Source organism: Serinus canaria, chromosome 1 (genome assembly GCF_022539315.1).
Source record: "Serinus canaria isolate serCan28SL12 chromosome 1, serCan2020, whole genome shotgun sequence".
NCBI lineage: Eukaryota > Metazoa > Chordata > Aves > Passeriformes > Fringillidae > Serinus > Serinus canaria.
In genome coordinates, this window is record NC_066313.1 from 45,130,527 (window position 1) to 45,149,989 (window position 19,463).

Genomic DNA, 19,463 nt, shown 5'->3' on the forward strand with positions numbered 1-19,463 from the left:
GGGTTTTTCTAGAAGCAGTGCACCATACCGCCCATTCCCTCCCACCAGAGCTTTGCACAGTACAGGGAGAAATGTTGGTGCTTGAGGCAATGCAGTATCCAACACAAAATGGCAGCATCAGATACTTGCCAAGAAAAAAGAGAACTCAGAAGGACTTGCAAAAATGGAGGGCAAAAGACTCCAGCAGGATAACAGCCATTCCCTAAGCTTATCATACAAAAACACTGATACCCAGAGAAGAACTGGACAATTATTATAAGATGATCAGCTCTAAATCTCCTCTTTCCTGGCCTGCATTCCTTTGGAAAGGCTCCCAAACTCAATGAAATTATAGCAGGAGATAGAAAGGATAGAATTTTGTGCAGTCACTACGCTTGTGGTTCATTGTAAGCATGCAGTCATCCATGGCCCACAGGGAAAGACATCTCAGGAAGAGAAATCAGTGGCTTGTAGCATCAGGTAAGCCAGAAGGCATCTTTAGGTGAAGAGAGCCACTCACCCCTGGATCTGTGACCTCTGACAGACATACCCCCTATACCAAAATCAGCCTTACTTTCTGGCTGCCCACATTTCATGCCCTCTTGGCTGGAGCATGGTGCTAATCATGCCATGATCGTGGGTATGGCCTTCATATGGGCCATTCACTTTAGAGCTGGACTCAAGGATCCTTCTGGGTCCCTTCCAACTCAGAATATTCAGTGATTCACCTTTCTTCAACAGCCATTCCTCCATCTCAGAAGACCTAAAATGACCCTCAGAAAACAAGCTCCTACAGTAAGAGATGTTACACTTACACATTAGTTTAACTATAAGCTAAGCCAATCACACATGCTATTTGCTTCTGCAGTTATCTAGAATGTACTGCTAGCTACAGCAGCTTGAAGGGTTTTCCAAGCTAACTCCTTCCATCATCCTATAATTAATTTCCAAACCACTAGTTCTGGTATAAATGAGGTTATATAAATTATACAATCCGCTAACTCACTAGCGAGCACTGAAGTGCCAGCTCAATTTACTTTTACCAATCCACGAATTTACTTTTTCCTTCCCATCCATGGATAACCTGAATCATCAGATGTAACAATTCTTCCACTGTGCTGAAAAAAGTGAGTTTCAATCAAAATACTAGCTACATCCCCTTCCCCCAGTGTTAAGTGAAAATTATTCCAAGGAGAACTTAAGAATTAAGCAAGGAATACTTTGCATAACCCCAGTCAAGATAACACTCTCCAACCCTACTTCATGGGAAATTTTCCAATCTTCATTGCAACCTAGAAGCTTCACCACGTTAAGTGAAATCTTTGACTTCAGTCTGCCTGGCTGCTGTGCCAAAGTGATCTGTAAAGACACCTGGCAGAAACAAATTTACAGGAAAATAGGAATAATCAACATAAAGGCAAGAAAAACTAATGTTTAAACCCAAGCTGGCAAAACATATTAGAACTATTGAAAGCAACACCCCTTGGGCAGAAGAGTCACTGGAAGTGCTTGCCACAATAAACAGAACATGTGCAAAAGCTAACCTTAAAACCTGTCCCGAAACCTAGAAAGAAATACCACTTTCAGAATAGATCCTCACTTTTGCCAATCTTCCAAACTTGGCTCAGTCAACAAATTACTATGACTTGCAAAAGCAAACAGGCAACTTCCAAAGACCTAGTTATAAGGAAGGGTGCAAAGCATATAGCCACAAAGTCTAGTGCAGATTTCTTCATGTTTATAGCAGTAGTCCAGCTACAGGACTTGTTGTAAGTTCTTCTATTCCCTGTCTTTTGTGATTCCTCCAATTGATCAGTCTTCAAACAGTTGGTTATTTACCAATTCAAACACAGTTGTGTTTTCTATGCAATGTGTCACTTGCTTATATAAACTGATACAAAAGACATGGTTTATGGTTCATAAAATGGATACTCAAAACATCAGTAGAATTGAAAATACTTAGTTACTGATATTAGAATGGTGTATGTATGTATGATGTAATACAGTAAACTCTACAACAACATGGACCTCCACATTCAACTCACAAAAAATTTCAGAGAAGCATTTGCACACTTTCTCAACAATAAGGAAATTCTAAAGAGTAGCCACAAAACCACTCTGGCTTTCTTCTACTCTTAAAAACACATAACAATGCTAAAAAAAAAAAGTCAAACTTGACAGCAGTATAGGCATTCATCTTGCTAGATGTGCAACAGGTGAGGCAGTGCATGGGGAACAGAGCAGGCTGTGTTCCTGGAAATATATAATCTGTAAGGTTCTTGTAAAGCCAAAAGTAGAAATATTAGCAGGGAGGTTGTTCTGTTTACTAACTCACTGAAAATACCACTATGGAGAGATGACCTGAAAACTACACATTTCTAAAGCCCCATTTTAAGAGTTCATCCCTTCCCTAGCTTTACAGAAGAAGAGGATATAAGGACACTCTAGTTGAAAGCCAGGAAAACCTTTAAGAGCCAAAGACTAACTGTGAATACTTCACTACTTCACATTTAAAAAGAAATAGTGCCAACATTTCCCAGTTTAGAGCAAGTCTGAGTACTTCAACAATACAGGATTCCCTTCAAATTCAACCTGTACCCTCAAAGCCATTTAGCAAATGGATCATGGAGGATCAGATCCCAGCTGCATACCTTCAATTTACTCTTTTAAGTAAGATCAAAACTAAGAGAAAAACTAACAAACAGGCCCATCAATAGCTGTTTGCTCAGTATTACTGCAGTGCTCAGCCTGCATCACATGCTGATTTAGATATGTGTGAGCACACAGTGTGACTACTTCAATATCACCTAGCAGCCACTTAAAACATGTCAATCAAATGACTGTCACAGATCTGACAGAACTTAATGATTTATTAACACCATGATTCTGCTGGATGAATATGATCTCCTACCGTGCCAAGAAAAACATCACGTGGAGGACCCAGAGATATTAGATGGACTCAAATCAAATCATCTTCATAGCTTTGAATTTAACTTCAACCTGAAATTCCTTCAGTTAGCCAAGTAATTTACAATGTCTCAATACAAAGAGTCCTTAATCTGCACAGCAAGTCTCAGGTTATCACATATTCAGAACCAAATCTTGCCTTCAGATATAAGATAAACAGATGATACCAGAATTTTTGTATCCAGGGGCAGCTGAAAGCCCAGATGAATTTGCCCATCAAGAGCTGTACCAAGTGCTGCAGAGAACGATTCAAGGACGTTTCCAGTTCTGCAACAAACTTATTATCCAGGAGTCAAGAAACTTGATTAAATAGGGAGAAAAAAAATACACCCTGAAGGAATATCTGTCCCATCATCTGTACATTTATCTCCAAGTGTGTTCTACACAGTTTAAAAAGAAAAATGAAACAGGTCTTTTCCCAAGCTTCATGATCACAGAAAAATAATCTCCTAAAGTGTCAGTCAGGTATACCATCTCAAACACATAGGCTGTGTAAAGGGCTGCAGGTACTTCCAGTACCTGCAAGATCAGTTCAAGATCATGGCAAGGAAGAGCATCAAAGAGCTGACTATTGGAAAAGTACATGGCGAAGTACTCAAGAAAACTTAACAGAGCATGTCAGGTGGTTGCACCCTAAACTTCAGGCTCTCAGTGAAGAAAAGCAGCATCTTTAATATGGAACATATATGAAGTTTCCCCTGCAGCCCCAGAGCTGGGGAGGCTTTGGGGTGGGGGGAGAAGGAGGGAAGAATTACGAGCAAAGAGAGGCTTTTGCCAAATTAAGAAGTAAGATTTGTTCAAGACTTCACTAACTAGTCATCTCTCACCCTGCAGATTAAATAATATGGCAGTACATGCTGCTAGAAGTGGTGATCCTCATGTCTTAGCCTTTTGAAATAAAACCTGAAATTTTTTGCAGCATTACTTTTTCCTCACATTAAAGAGAGAAATGCTGATTATAGCAGTGGCATCTTAAAAATGCCACTCTTTACTGTAATCTTGACTAAAACACTGATTAATTTAAAAAAGAAAATCAAGAAAAGTGACAAAAGTCTCAGCATTCTCAGACAAAAGAACTGGCATCCTAAATAGTTATCCAGTGCAACGTTGTTGCCAAAGGCACCATCTTGAAAGCCATGAGTCTTTTGCAATCCTTCTTTCAGTTCCACGAGGGCAAAGCTGGCAGCATAAGAAACAATTGTAGAAACAACTGCAGTCAAAAGGGCAATTCATCAAAGGTACTTCAAATGCTATGGAAGACAATACCACATTTGTTCAGTTTGACATTTTTTAATATTTCTGACTTTAGCAAGAAGCATGTGTATCCTGGGACAACCAAGGATTTCAAATATTATAGTCACAACCCTGTTCTCTTCACACTAAGAACAGCATTAGGCTTATTACACTATTTTCATTTACTCCAGAACTGCTCTATGTAGGTGACTCAGTCTATTGCTTTCAGTGTATATTAGATATTTGATCACAGAACAGTTTATGGTGCACATTAAGAAAGTTTATGCCTCACACCACAGAAAGTGCAGAAGAAAGAAGAAATGCTTGTTCTGGACCCCAAAACATCTGTGTGAGTACTAAAATCAACTGCACTCTGCCAAGAGGAAGCAGTCTGTTAGTTTTGCTAATAAGCTAGAAAAATTCAGTCTTAATATTATGATATTTTAGCTTTATTAAATTCATCCAAATGGACTTTTTATTTCCTTCTACTTTTTGTCTTTGGAACATAATAATCCAGCTTTTCCCAGAAGCAAACAAAGCAGAAGCCTGCTCTCGAAGAAGCTCCTTCAGGAAGTTACATTTCTGCCAAGTAATTTCTCGGAGATAACAGCCCACTTCTCCACCTGATGGATAAACCCTCAGATCAAGGAGACACCAAAACCTTCTGCTTTAGATCATGAAGATACAGGATTCTCTGTTATACTGTCAGAACCACAGGCTTCTATGTTGCTCTGTTTTAAGCTGTCAGTTCACATCAATGCCCTCAAACAGCTGAGGAGAATTCAGCCAAGAAAATAACACTGGTATGCAGACATACAAGTCAGTCTATAATTTACCCTCGACTGCCCCCAAAAAAGAGGGTATTTTCTCCTTATATGAAATCACAGGATGTTTTGGGTTGTAATGACCTTAGAGATCATCTAGTTCCAAACCCATCCCTAGACTAGGTTGCACAGAGCTCCATCCAGCCTGGCTTTGAACACTTCGAGGCGTGGGGCACCTGCAACTTCTCCAGGCAACCTGTTTCACAGTGTCTCACCACCCTCAGAGTAAGGAATTTTTTCTTAACATGTAATCTAAACCTACTATCTTACAGTTTGAATCTATTTCCCTTTGTCCTGTCACTATATGTTCCTGTAAAAAGTCCCTCTCCCAACTTTCTTGCAGGCTCCTCCCTTCAGGTACAGGAAGGCAATTAGTCATCCCTAAGCCTTCAGGTAGAATGCTGTAAAGATTCAGATCTCTGCTACAGATACTGGCCTTTTCACATATTTACACCTCTATCTGTGTATGGAGGTTTCTTGATATACACAAATGAAAGTGTAAATTATAAATTATCACTATTATACCAGCTTCATCAATATGAATGAAATACAGCCATCCTGACTCAATGAGATTAGAACTTTCCTGAGACAAACAACAGCCACCAATGCAGCCAGGACTACATTAAAGGAGTTTTATCATTGCTAGCAAGTAAGGAATCCATGTTTATTAATGTATAAAAGACTGAACACTAGTCACAAAGAAACACAGATGAGATGACAGAGCTCCTCTCTCCTTCAGACGAATGTTTTACATAACGAATGCATAATATTGAATAGATTGATTTGTACAAAACAGGACTAACTCAAGATGATTTTCTCATTATGCCGTTACCTTTCAAGCACAGACATATGTATGTCTCAAAACTACTGTTTACTATGACAAAATTATTTTATATTTTCAAGTCACATTACATGTGTAGCCTGGAAAAGAGAAAGTTTTGGTTTTACCCTTTCATGTAAGGTAACATCAATTTGTAAGACATCAAAATAAAGCTGGAAGGACAGAATTTCCCTCTCTAAAAACTACTAAAATTTAAATGGGGCTAGAGAAACTATAGCTTCAATTATTTGTAGTCTTCCACTCTTAATTTCCTCTTCAAAATCCCCCTTTAAAAAAAGACCCCAACTGCTGTTAGCATCTGTGCAGTTAATAGCTCAGTTGAATGGTAGTGTAAGTAACAGAGGCCATACCGCTGTCAGAGTTCATAGCCAAAGTTATTCCCACACTTAAGTAAAAGGAAACTGCTTTGAGAATTAAGCCAAACAGCAAACTCTAAGCTACTCGAGACAGTCCCAACATACAACTACCCAACCTGTCACATTAGTCTTCCTTTCAAGTGCTTGTGTACTATCAAATCTTTTTCTTCAAGTAAAGCCGAGAAAGTTCCAGAGCCACTGATTAGGACAAGCAAGCTCTGTAATAAAAGTGACTTTTAAGAAGCAGATTGCTTTTAACCCATGTTGTTTGCTTAAAGCCCTGGTTTTGATTTAGAAACAATACACTTATTGAGCAGAAATATGAGAGAACTTGCAGTTCCTGAAATACCCTTTGAGATTTTACTTCTACCCTGACAACATGACAAGCATCAGAAGTTACTCATACTCCTTGGAATATGTATTTTTCCCTTTTACCCAGGGCTGACTAGGCAATAAAACAACACACAAAGGGGTTTCCAGAAGGATCTGATACAAGCTGTACTCCCATGACCTTACCTATTCCCCAACAGCCTCTCAAAAACAAAGAACAAGAACATTCAACGATTGTTTCCATCCAACTGGGATCACTTTGACTCCTTAAAGAGTTAGGTCAGGCTTCCTGTCCTTTGGCAGCTGCTCAATGGTAGGCAAGATGCAACAGTCCATCCTGGACACCATTCCTGGCTTCAGTCCCATTTGTGCCCTCTCAGGACTTCTAATGAAGCAGAGCCTAGCAAGCAGAGAGCAAGGAAGCATTCTCCTACTTGGGTTGGCCCCTTTGGCAAGCTACTGGAAAGGGGAGCTCAAACCTGACCATGCTTCTGTCTAAGACAAAACCTAAAGTTTAAACCTAAAGTCTTCAAGCTTCTGTTTAAGACAAAACAGCACCCAAATTGCCCCACAAGGGCAGATAAAGGATATGGAACACACGTACAAGGTACAAGGGAAACACTACACGTGCCCTGAAGGACAAGGGCATGGACACTCCCACACCTGGGAAACACAGACTGTCGGAGGAAGAAGCAGAAATCAAAAAGCTGGAACAGCAAGGATATAAGGAAAGTGCATTCTCTCTCATTTCCCAAACCTAAAAGTAACAGCTCTATAAATCCACATCCAAGCAGAGGACAGTAGCAGGACTAAAAGTGCTAACCTTAAACTACAGGTCTTTAAATCCACAAATTACAGTGCTAAAATACAGGTACATATCAGGGAAAGGGAGAAACGCTATTGGGTTACACAAGCAAGATGCTAGGAAACATTCAAGCTAGATCACAGAGATCCTCACTATGTGAACACTTCTAGATCTGTAGGATCAAATAACTCTCACTTAACAACTGAAGGAAAGTAACAGGAGAGCTATCTAAAGTATGAGCACTGGCAGCACACATAAATTATGACAACTAAAGAATTTAGTGTTTTAGTATCAGAATATCAGAAATCCAGATAGCTAAGTATTTGTTCAGCTGATACAAGACCCATAACCAAACCATCTACAAAGCATTAGATCATGAAATGAGAAAAGCATGACAAAACTATCCAAATGGTTTTATGCCTGCCGGCCTGTTAAATCCACTTACTAGTTTTGCTCAAATAAGATTTGTCATGATGTAAATTCTTCTTTGATTACAAAATTAGTACTTCCCAACAATAACATCAGGTAAATGATGCTATTGTCAAGATTGTCCAGCTTGAACACTTTTGTCAGAGAAAGTCTGAAGATTATATTTGCTAATAGAACTCTACCTAGATCAATTCATGCTCAATGCTACTTACCTTCAAAACACCAAAAGAAATGCAATCCTTCTGTCTTGCAATTTGAGCACAGCAGATTACAGTGACAAAAGAACAAAAATTGCTGCCCAGAGAGCTTGTGGAAACCCCATCCCCAGACATGTTCAATAAAGGCCAGGTTGGATGGGGCCCTGAGCAACCTGATCACCCCTGCCCACGGCAGAAGGGGTTGAAACTAGATCTTTAAGGTCCCTTCCAACTCACAGCATTCTATATGAAAAATAAAAAAGTCTGAAAAAACAAATATAAACAAGCATTCTTTGAACAATTAATTTGAACTTAACTGGCAGCAGATATGTGAGCAATGACAAACTAGATGTGGCACAGACCCAAATTCTCCTTCCTGCCCTCAGTTCCACCCTTGAAACAGGGCACAGGGCAGGCAGCTCCTCCAGCCCATCCTTTGCCACATGGCACACGAAGAGCCAGCAGCAGGATACAGCCTCCCCTCACCTCCTCAACTCTGGACAAGTGGGGCCTGGGTCTATGGACCAGCTCCCCACAGGCAGTTCAGAAGTTGCCGTACAATTGTCACTTTTTATACTGAATTTTACTTCAATTCTAAAGCCAAATTAATTTTAGTGCCTATCTTATAAAAAAGGTTTGCTCCTACACCACAGCTTCAACTACTCAGAAGAGACCAGGTTCAATGATAAAATGGAATGGCTGGAGGCTCCTAAAGAGCATGAAGCCTATCGAGAGGGTTTTAAAAACATGACTATAACATGACAACATGATAAAACATGAAAAGCTAAGGGTTTATAAGAGACGATGGCACATGGCATCAAGATCTTTCAGATATCAGCCAACAGCACGAGATTATTTTAGGCTACTTGTCTCCCTTAAATAGCATTACCTTCTCAGCACAGGCTGTGCCTTTAGGGAAGGATGATGTACATGAACAAGCACACATCTCCTGACAGCAGCTTCAGAGAGGCACTGCTTGGTCATGCTCTGGCCTTGCATCACTCTTAGGTAGTGGCGGAAAAGGAAACAAGCAGGAACAAGGGCAGCTTTGCCACTGGCCTCCTTGAAGATCAAAGGAAGCAAAAGCCTCCACTCAGCTGTTCCCTAGTCATTTTCTTAGCTAAGATTATTTGGGGAACAAAAAAGTCTTGAGCATTTAAAGCACTTCCAAGTTGCACAGGAATAGAAATATGGCCTTTGCTAAAAACAGCCCTATATAATACTACATGAGGTGACGTTAAAAGGCTATTTGCCCTTGCCATCACATCACAAGTTTAAGGCAGTTTCTTCACCAGAACTGAAATTCCAGACACACTGCAAATCCAAAAGATTACATGGGTTCAGGGGACAGTTTAGTGTCTTCATACTTTCAAAGCTACACAGGAGGCAACAATGCCAGGTAGTGTTTTTGAGAGGAATGGAGGTGAGATGCATTCACAAGTTACATCCAAGGACATTCTCTAAGAGCTGTCCTGATGCCAGACACTAAGGACAGCTTTCAAGTAACTTCATACAACTGCTTTAATGATCTTGAAGTTCCAATATTGTATGTAATCTATGGGAGAGTTCCCAAACGTAGAATTACTCATTGAAACAGTATAATTTTATATAATCTTAAGGTCATGTAACAACTGGTTTTGGCAATTTAGTACTTTAGATAAAAAACAAAATTTATAAAAGCCTTCTCCCACCCAAGGCAACAAATGCTTTACTTGGGGCAATGAATTCTAACAACAGTCAGAAATACCAAAAACAAGTAGTTTTTCAGACTGTATGCAAGACCCCTGAAACTGAGAGATGCTGAGCCCCATTTATCCCAGCCTCTCAAGTACCCAGATGCTGCATTCCTCCCAAAGCTTATTACATTAGCTGACCAGATGATCATGCTCACCTACTAAAAAAATTCTATACAAATACACTATTTCAAAAGACAGCACCATAAATATTTTCAGAGCTCCAATGCCATTGCAAAGAAACACACAGTTAAGGTAACAATATTCACAACTTCCAAACTAAAATATTCATTCTTGTATCACACAGGCTGCCTTTCTGACTCTGTGAAGTGAAATAACACATGGGAAATAAGGATTTAGCCACAATGACTTTGGACACTGAAATCAGTCAGGGCAGAACACCATCTTTTGGAAGACACCAGCACAGTTGAACACAAAGGGTATATCCTTAAATAATATGTGGCAGTAATTATCCTGGGCTTGGCCAGTGGTCTCCTTTGCTACAAACACATCTGTACTTTGCTGCTCCGAGCTTCCTTCAGGCCCTAGTTAACCTTTGCTCATAAAGCATGATATGCTCCAAAAATGCTTAATGGAAAAGAATATTGTAACCAGCCAACTGCACTTGTGAACCCAAACTCAAGATTACTGAAACAGCATTACGAGGCAGCAGACAAAACCACACTGGCCATTTTGACAGCAGACTGTATTCAATGTCTTACTAGAATAAAAAAAACTCCCACAGCCACAAGCTACCAACCAAACAAAAAAAACTGACAAAACCCCACACCAAACATTTTTCTTCCTATTTTAGTCCATGCTAAATTATTTAGTCTGTTTAGTTCTTATAATATGCAGTTTACTGTACTTCATATTAACAACAGGCTTCTGTTGAGCACATACATGTAACAAGCTTCCCTACATTAAAAAAACCCAACCAAAAAAAAACCAACAACAAAAAAAACCAACACAAAACAAAAAAAACCCAAAACAAAACAAAAAAAAAACCCACAAAAAACTCCAAAACCAAAAAAACTCTGACAGTAATAATGACGGTGTGAAAATTAATAGTCAAAACCCAAGTAAGAAACCAGGCAATTTAGCACAGGCTTCTGTGATGAAAACTAGAGGCACTACAGGACTTCATGTTCCCTGATTTAGAGAATGCACAGGAGTTAGGTCAGTGGATAGGCAAGGGAACAAATTCCAAGTGCAGAGATGGAGGCAGTCTTAGTAGGAGTGGTTTTTCTCTCACAAAATTAAAATATGTGCTAGATACATGCTTGGTCCTACATGACTACCACTATTATTTTAAATAATATTTAGTTTGAGAATTTCCTCCAGGTGACCACCACAAGAAGTTATATTGAAGATTTATGCTCATGGGAGGTAACTCTACTACACTCCTGTACAACATCTACAGCAACAACTTTTTATTGCCTTCAGCTCAGCACCTTAGCTCCCAGTATATTGACAAACAGAAACAATTCCTTTTTGGCAAATCTACTTTCTAACACCTTCTGCAATAATTATCCCTCTGATTTGCAGATTTCCTTACTGATGGTTCATGTGGCTCCTGGATGCTTGACAAGCATGACTCAAATGATCTGTCACAAGATCTACTTTATTTGTAATCTCAGGTAGCTAAATAATTTCCATTTCTTAAGAAGCTTCACATACTTTCCTCATACAAAAAAATCCTATCCAACAAATTAAAACAACCTGCTGCTTTCTCTCCTTCCAAAACCATCACAATGGATTTCTCCACTGCCCTTACTCGACTTCTCAAAAATATTCTGTCTACCTGCACTCAAGGTTTCAATAAAATTGCTAGTATCAGGTAGTGAACCACAGAGGAAAGTAAAGCTTCCTCCAGCTACTCTATACTTTTCCAGACTCCCACAGGTAACCAATTTTATCCCTTCCCCAAGTAGGAGGCTTGCTTATTCCTTGCAGATTTAAAAGCACTAAAATTTACATGCATTTGTCGGCAATTGCCGCTGTCAGAAATGACTGCATGGCAAAATGCATCTCAAGGCCATAGGGCAGCTCACACCTAGATGGGTTGGCTTTGTTTGACTTAAAATTCTCTATAATGTATTTTTTAACTAGGACTGTACAACACCATTTCAGATAAGTATCACTTACAATTCATCTCTACATTAAAACTGACAAAGTTTTAATTTGGCTGATCCTAGTCCTTACAACTTACATGTTCTATTCTCATACACAGTTGGTGCAGACATTTCCTAGACACCCACAGGCAGCTCAGGAAGCAAGAGTACCTCTACTACTGCACTGCTTGTGTCTTACTGCTTCTAGTTCTAGAAAGAACTGGAAACAAATCTTACTTTTGTGGCATTAACTCTTGCCCAGTAAAGATACTGGTATCCACTCAACTGAGAAGCTGGACACAAGACCCAATTTGCTTTCATCATGACAGCTTCCGGCATTTTTACTTTTTTTTTAAGATAAAAATATAAAGAAAGCCCTAGGCAAGCTTCCCTTTTCTAGTCAAACAAACACCATTCCCTGAAGTGAATAGTTACTTTTCAAAGACCTCTTTTTCCTTGAGTCTTAAAAACACACTTAGTTTCCTATCAGCTTACTCAATACAGCTGAAGTTTTTATTAAAGTTTATCTAATAAATATGATATCCATTTCAATTACTAAAAATAATCGTAGTAAAAGAACCCCACAAAATCATCAAGATTATGTTTCTTTTTTAAAATTAAACCACCATAGTAATTTCCCTAAAGATTTAGTTATACAATAGATTTCTTTTATTAATATTTACTAAACCTATTAACTCTGTCTGTTGAACTGCAGATTTTGTCTGTCAAGCCTTGGACAGAACTAGAAATCCCTTGAGAACCTGACAGTATTAAAACTACTACAGACAGACAAATTAAGTTTTAATAACTTGAAAAGAAAGCACAAGTTTTCAAAAAATCAGCCTGTTAAGCTGGGAACCCATTCCCCTTTTCCTTATGTTATGTACAGGTAAGATGTGAAATATTAATTCCATAATCTAGACAAATATTACTGGACCAGCCTAGATCTTACAAAGCCCCTTAAAACCATTAATTGGCTTTATTCATCCACATTTCCCAGAGTTCTACTAAACTCCATATCCAAAAGCACACACATTGCTAACCTTCCCCCCCTGAACCCCAAGGACACAGAATTCTTGAAGCCATACAGCTTCAGTCACCATTAGCCAAGTAAATGGTCCCAAGTTATAGCACAGAATTTGATACCTTGTCTTTCTACACATAGCTGAATCTTCTTGTTTCACTGAATTCTATACTCTAGCTACAAGAATTAGAATGAGTAACAGACACCAAATTCCTCAATCTTTCAAACCAGAAGAAAGATTCTTTGTGGCTAGCTTGAAAATCTGAAGCACACGACAAGCATACATAGATACCACCAAAACTCAGCATGATGGAAGCTTCAGGAGGACATCTGAACCACGTCAGCTTGGACTAACACTCATTCCCAAAGCTCTCCAAGAAACCATTATATTCTAGCACTTCAGCACTGTGATTTTTAGGCCCAGTTAGAACACAGGTTATGATAACTCAGGATTGGGGAATTAGCTGATAATTCAAGATTGCCAAATCAGTTTTGTCTTGAACATATGGAGAGGAGAGATTGCAAACACTACTTAAGATGTGTAGAGGGTAAGCTAACCAGAAACACTTAGTAAATATGAAAGAGCAACACTAATCCTCTAACATCACTATGTCAGGTAAACAACCAGAGATAGTGAGAAAATGCACCTTGACACATTTTCCCATTAAAAAAAAGCTTACAACATTGTAAAACAGTTATATAAAAAGCCTAGAGATTTCCACAAGATTCCTCTGATTGGTTCTACTCTATGCAAAAGGTTAAAAAGCAGAGGGAACACATACTTAGTCAGGTATTAAATTCATCCAGCTGCAGAATTGCTTAATTCTAGTTTCTGACAGACCAATCAACCCAAAGAAATTCTGTGGGACATTTTCTAGTTTCAACCAGATGTAAAACATCTTTTTTTTTTCCTTAATTACTCTGTGAAGGAAATGTATTCCTTTGTGTAACTGATGAGAATGCTTGGAGCAATCAAGCTCCAGTTGCAAGAATGATTCTCTAATTATTATGAAAAAGGAAAGAACCTTTAAAAAATTGTTTAACAAAGTAGTAGAAAGTCAGTATTATGGGAACCACAGAAGTAAGACCACAGATACCTATATCTCTCTGTTTTCCAAATACAGGATCATGATATACCCTGTGACCCTGAAGAAGTTAGTTCTCTACTATCCTCATTAAGTTAACACTACAGATGAATAAATCTTATTGCTTTAGGCTGGCTCCACACCAAGAAAGGAAGACTGCTTATTCTTGTAACCCCCAGACAAACTTGCATGAGCAAGGAACCCCTCCAAAGAAAACAAAAGATCAGATATGAAAGCATCTTGAAGAAGAAAGGACTATTTAGTTCATGCCCTTCAATACAGAAGACAAATCTGAACTCTTCCTACAGATGTGCAGTATTAACCATGTCAATCAAGAGGATTAGTATCCATAACTCATCTATACATCAGACACCAGCTTCATCTTTTTCCCCTAAAAACACACCTTCATGCTTTAATATCAGAAAAACCTGCATTTCATGGGTAGCGTCTCGTTAAAAAAAACTTGTTTAACACTTGATTACCCATCCTTATGTTTCCATGGTCTCTTGTGCTTAACAGAAATAAGCACATCAGTATGCTGCAGAGAAATCCATCTTCAAAGCCAACAGATACTTCCCTCACCATCCATGTGAAGCCATGCTTCTATTGTTACAGGCACAACAGAAAATAGATCTGGATAATACTCTGTGATCATCTCTTGATATAAGCCTGCACATATGTGAAGATCATTAGCAATTTTAAGAGAAATAGTGTTTGTTTCCAGTAATAGTGTTTTTTTCCTCTAACATATGAGAACTCTTACAAACGAGACAGCAAATTTCAGCTGGAATTCAGGGAACACACTCTTCCTTTCTATTTGTATGTAATATGATCTGTTCTGTCCTATAGCACGGACAAGGCATTAGCCCACATCTGCTAAATACCAGCTGCCTAAAATCAGTTCTTGTCAAAAATGGCCACTATTACAACTTAAAATATGAAAGGAAAAGTAACTTTGAAAACAGTGTGTTTGTGTTTTTTGAAAGCATTCCCCCAAACTTCCTATCCCAATTTCCACTTATAGAAAGAAGTTATTTAGTAACTTTTTCTTAGCACTCCTAAGGGTCCTTGCATTCCTTCAGGTCCAAGTACCCCCACTTCATCCAAACCAACTATCACAGTGCCAGAAAACACTAACAGAAAAAACAGAGGCACAGATAAGCAAGAGCAGTCATTAATGAACTCTGAAAAGTGAAAAGCAGGATGAAACAAAAATACCAGTCCAACTCATTCACCACTCACAGCTCAAACCTATTAGTATTACTTCCTGAAAAAGTAGTAATCTAATACTTAAGTTACACAGTCCTGTGTGTACTTAAACCTACAGGCCTAGGTAACACCTATATTCTTTCATTTATAATTCTACATAGTATACTCAAATCAAAGCAGCTTTTCACACAAAGAGCTGTATATTTTCCACATCCATACAATTAACTTTCTATGCAGATTAGCAAATATGTGGAGTTATGAAAGATCCTATTTGTTCCTCAAAAACAAACAAACAAAGAAAAAAACCACTAAAACCCTTCTACCTTACATTTTTGAAGACTTATCTGATTACTAGACTCTGTTCCTTATGTAACTACTTATTAGCTCAATGTGTATTTCTAGACTAAGAAAAACAGAAATTTGAGCAATAGTAAAAGCTTTGTACAATAGAAAATGTATTTTTTCCCTAGTTTTCCTAATTAGCTTCCTTTGCAAATCCCCAGTGTAGACAGAAGAGCTGATTACAATTCCAGGCTGAGTGGAGACTGGAGTAACTTACTAGCCACAAGGCACTAGAGCACTGTTGCAGATGCCCCTCTGAAGGGAGCTGATCCCTGGCTCAAACTGAGCTTGCTCACATTGACCAGTTTTCCAGAATGTGAACTTTGTCTGAATGCACATGGGCAGGTGATAGCAGGGGAGATAAAAGCCCCAGCCTCCTCTCTAGTGCAACACACAAGATGTAACCATCAAAGCACCTACATGGCATCAGCAGTACCAGGCTTGTTCTTGTCTTCCCAGGTATGCAGTACCTGCATACCTTATTATCTTTTAATACAGCTGAAGCATACGTGATATCAATGCTTTGGAGCATCATCTGGAGTTTCAGGTAACTTTTGTTTTAGTCTGAAAAGCTGACAGTATCTTTAAGCCCATTCTTTAGGAGTAATCAGCAAGACATCACTCACTGACAAGGCACAGACATCCCTTCTTCTGCAAGAGAACCCAGATCCCAAAAAGCAACACCTTCAAAATTTGCAATTGTGCTTGAGAGTTTGAAACATAGATTTAAATAGAAAACTCACATGGTGCATAGGCTGAAGAAATTCTGTCGGTGAAAGTAACCCTTTCTGTGTAAGTCATAATGCATGCTAATCTTTCTGAGAAGTCTAATACAGAGGACTCTACTGGAACCATACTTTTTGCTCAAATACAAATGTGCTGATAAACAATTTACTTTTAATGGCCTTCTGCTCATGTTGCTTTCCCTTACACAGTCTGAGTTCTCAATGGTTATTAGAAAAAGTTTTAGACAATAACCCAACAAAACCTGCTATTTCTAGCATATGGTTAAGTCCAATGACCAGGTCAGAGCTTTACTTCTTAAGAGATCTATGATTGCCAGATAACATCAGCTCTACAGGTGCATCAGTATTTAAATACAATGGATAATGATGCTTGTCAAAGAGCTCCTTAATTTTTTTAACTCTTAAGTGTGGGAAGGAAATGTGCCAATTAAGAATGAAGATTATGATAGTCATTAGATAAATCTAATATTCTCAAGGGCAACAGATCTTCCTTACAGAACCTCCACAGTAATGATATCCTACAGAATAGCTAAAATAAACTAACAACAAAATAACCAAGTTTTCCAGGTCCTCACTCTTCATTGCCAGAATATAAAACGTAACTGTATGTAAAGTTTCCCTGCAGATACAAAGACTATTTGGGAAGTCTAGACACTGACAACAGATGACAAATTACACTGTGAAACTATGCTTGTTTTTTAAGAATACCACAAACACCATGGTGGCACAAACAGGTACATCCCAACAGTGAAACATGCAAAAGGTGTACCTGAACAAGTGGAAAAGCAAGGAAGGCCAGCTTCTGCTTAAACTTTCAGGCATAACTTATCAAGAGACAGGAGCATTGAGGGTTCCTACACAGGAATATCCATGAGCTGTTACTCACACATCTGCCTATAACCCAGGACTGTCACTGCTGTAGAGCACCCTCACAGTGAGGGCGTGTTCAGAACATGAGCTCTGTAGAACACACAGTGTAGCTCCCTTTACATCAACAGGATTGCTTTACAGCCAAGTACGACCCACAGCTTCAGAAGTGGTTCCCTCCAATGCTGTTCCTCCACTACTGTTAAATACAATCCCATGTGATAACTGATACAATTCCCAGCTCTTCTTTTTACAGGATTTATGGGTAGGAACACACACAACATTCCTTGGCTGTAATATCACCTCTCTCATTAGATGTTTTTCAGCCAGGGCCTCTCTGGTCATCCAATTTCCCTTCTTCAGGTATCCCGCTCACTGCTCCCACAACTCAAAATTCTCCAAGATGCCAATGAAAGAAATTTTTCCAGGTTAAGAGCTGCACAATAAGACTTTGTGGTGTTCCAATTTAATTAAACAGAAACTGAGTCCAAGAATTACACTCAAAGTAAACCTCATGCTCAAAATATTCTCATTTCAAAAAGCTTTATTAGGAAAAGAAAAAACAAGTGAGTATATGTATGCATGTGGTAAAGTCTATAAGGGATAGACATTTGCAGGTTATTATGCTAAGTTTCAAGAATTCAGCTGAAACAAGCTAGGGATTAGTCTTTTCTATTCCCAGGAGTTCCCTGAAGAGAACAGAAATGATTGATTTTTCCCCTGAAGTGCATGATTTAGAAAAAAACTTATCTCGCAAAACCAAGCAAAGACAGTTGTTCGATCACATCTCACCTACTGCTGCATGCCAAGGAGCAGAAGTGGGAGGGAAAAGTCACACAGGGACTGCACAAAGGGGGAAGTGTATCAATATTTAAAAGCTCTAAGCTCAACTTGGATCTTGTAAAAACTCATTTTTAGTATTAACAGATTTCAAAGGTGGAATATATTAAATATAATGCTACAGGATTTCAGTGTGAGAACCTTCGATTTTAGGCTCAGTTGAACAGAAGTCAAAATTTCTGTCAGAGGTGCAACACAAAATAAATATTACTATGGAGATCCCATACTGAAAAATTGGCAATAAAAGTACTTAAAGTACACCTCAGAGTGAAACAACTAGAGGCAATTATGAACAAAACTTAAGTTTTATATTCAAACGTATAGAGAATCCAATTCTACATTAAAAATGGCAGTAAGAGCACTTTGGAGAAAACCCATAGACTTACTTTAGATGGAAAGCAAGAGTAATACAAAGCATTTCTGATGTACCAGTTCAGAAGCTCCACAAGTTTGTACTCATGCTTTAGAAAAATACAGGTTATCTGAGCTAAAGTATCAGTCATCTTCAATATTCATGAGGAATCATATGATAACATTTCCTTCACTTGAAAGGCCAGCAACTGCGTAAGGGGATTCTTTTCTCATCTGACATGCCATGGCCCTCCATTTCCTTTTTTTTCTTTTTCTTCCATAGAAGCATAGAAAAGTTAGAGTTCAAATGGACCTTAAAGATAATCTAACTTCAACCAACTGCCACAGGCAGGGACACATTCCACTTGACCAGGTTGCTTAAAGCCTCATCCAGCCCAGTCTTAAACACCTCCAGGGATAGGGAGCCCAAAGCCTCTCTGGGCAACCTGTTCCTGTTTGTCACCACCCTCACAGCAAAGAATTCCTTGCTAACATCTAATCTAAACCTGCCCTCTTGCACCTTAAGGCCATTCCCCCTTGTCCTACCATCACATGCCCTTGTAAACTGTCCCCCTCTAGCTCCCTTGTAGGTCTCCTTTGGATCCTCTGCAAGGTGCTATAAGGTCTCTCCAAATCCTTCTCTTCTCCAGCCCCAAATCTCTCAGCCTGTCTTCTTAGCAGAGGTGCTTCAGACTTCTGGTCAACTTAGTGGCCCTCCTCTGGACTCATTCCAAGAGGTCCACGTGTTTCTTGTGTTGGGAGCTCCACAGCTGAACACAGCACTTCAGGTCAGGTCTCACGAGAGCAGAGTGGGAGAACCATCTCCCTCAACCTACTATTTGTGATGCTTTGGATGCAGACCAGGATGCCTTGAGCTTTCTTGGCTGTGAGTACACATTGCTGGGTCATATGGAGCTTTTTGTCCAAACAGCACCAAGTCTTTTTACTCAGGACTGCTCTCAATCTATTCTCCTCCCAACCTGCACTTGTGCTTGAGACTGCCCCAACCCAAGTTTAGCACCTTGCATTTGGCCTTGTTGAACTTGATGAAGTTTACACAGGCCCACCTCTCAAGCCTGTCCAGATCCCTCTGGATGGCATCCCTTCCCTCCAGTGTGCTGACTGCACCACACAGCTTGGTGCCACAGGCAAACACGCTGCGGGCGCAAGTTCGTGTTCTGAAAGCTTCCA

At 39.2% G+C, this 19,463-nt stretch overlaps 1 protein-coding gene across 2 annotated transcripts in view; it reads right to left on the reverse strand.

Annotated features, from left to right (window-relative positions):
• The window catches only part of ATP8A2 (ATPase phospholipid transporting 8A2), a 278,317-nt gene that overhangs the window by 199,359 nt on the left and 59,495 nt on the right, over positions 1-19,463 (reverse strand). The gene's annotated exons all lie outside the window — the stretch shown is intronic.